This window comes from Sinocyclocheilus rhinocerous, unplaced genomic scaffold (assembly GCF_001515625.1).
Source record: "Sinocyclocheilus rhinocerous isolate Xijiao unplaced genomic scaffold, SAMN03320098_v1.1 scaffold2106, whole genome shotgun sequence".
Taxonomy (NCBI): domain Eukaryota; kingdom Metazoa; phylum Chordata; class Actinopteri; order Cypriniformes; family Cyprinidae; genus Sinocyclocheilus; species Sinocyclocheilus rhinocerous.
The window spans coordinates 318676-319117 of NW_015657498.1; positions in this window are offsets into that span (position 1 = coordinate 318676).

Sequence of the window (442 nt, forward strand, 5' to 3'; positions counted from 1 at the left end):
ATGTGGGAAGATTTGCATAACGCCTCCCAAATGTTCACGCAAAGAAAGAAGGCGTAACTTTTATTCTCACTGTAGTATTGTTGTTGCCACCGCCCAGGGACGTAGATTACGCGGGGGACGTGTCCCCCGCACTTTTAATATCACTTAAATTCGTCCCCGCACTTTTTCGGGCAAGTGTGTTCGCATAGAGGTTTTCAAGAGCCGGTGTGAATAAATATAGATTTAAATTCAAAGAGACAGGATAGTCTGTGCATGATCTGATGTTTTATTCGGACCCAGAATAAGACGAGATGAACATCACAAAGCGCTAAACATTCCCTCCAGCTACTCGTAGCTGGAGGGCGCTCTCGCGCAGAAATTCCTAATATGGACAAAAGCGTCCAGCTATCGCTGTATGAAAACAGTTGTTTTCAGAAAAACAGAAACGTTTGGAAACATGAAG